The sequence below is a fragment of the Myotis davidii genome, unplaced genomic scaffold, assembly GCF_000327345.1.
Source record: "Myotis davidii unplaced genomic scaffold, ASM32734v1 scaffold684, whole genome shotgun sequence".
NCBI lineage: Eukaryota > Metazoa > Chordata > Mammalia > Chiroptera > Vespertilionidae > Myotis > Myotis davidii.
In genome coordinates this window covers 244,316-244,603 of record NW_006295564.1, presented here as the reverse complement: position 1 = coordinate 244,603, position 288 = coordinate 244,316, and the positions used below count along the sequence as shown (strand labels likewise).

At 62.5% G+C, this 288-nt stretch overlaps 1 protein-coding gene and 1 long non-coding RNA gene across 2 annotated transcripts in view; one reads left to right on the top strand and one right to left on the bottom strand.

Moving 5' to 3' along the window:
• LOC102764753 (breast carcinoma-amplified sequence 3) overlaps positions 1–288 on the bottom strand; it is a 247,028-nt gene that overhangs the window by 4,602 nt on the left and 242,138 nt on the right. The window lies entirely within an intron of this gene.
• Positions 7–288, top strand: part of LOC107184162 — a 2,437-nt gene continuing 2,155 nt past the window's right edge. The window contains exon 1 of the long non-coding RNA XR_001514985.1: positions 7–152. This is a non-coding gene — a long non-coding RNA (uncharacterized LOC107184162). The remainder of the gene's footprint in view (positions 153–288) is intronic.

Below are 288 nucleotides of genomic sequence, written 5' to 3'. Positions count from 1 at the left end.
CGGGCGGTGGGAAGAGCGAGCTCTGAGAGAGGCTGCTCTGCAGGCCTTGGAGCACATCTGGGACGAGGAGCAGCTCCGAGGTGCGTGGCTGACCGCCGACAGATCATCTTACTGTGGCCGCAGGTCCTCCAGGAGCTCTGTGCACCTGGGAGGTGGGTGCTGTCTCCCCACCTTGTGACGGTAATGCTAAGCAAGCGTAGGAAGTCACCTCTGGGTGCGCAATCCCATGAGAGAACCGCAGATTCCGAGGTGGAGGTGCGACCGTCCCGGCATCACTCAGACTGGCTC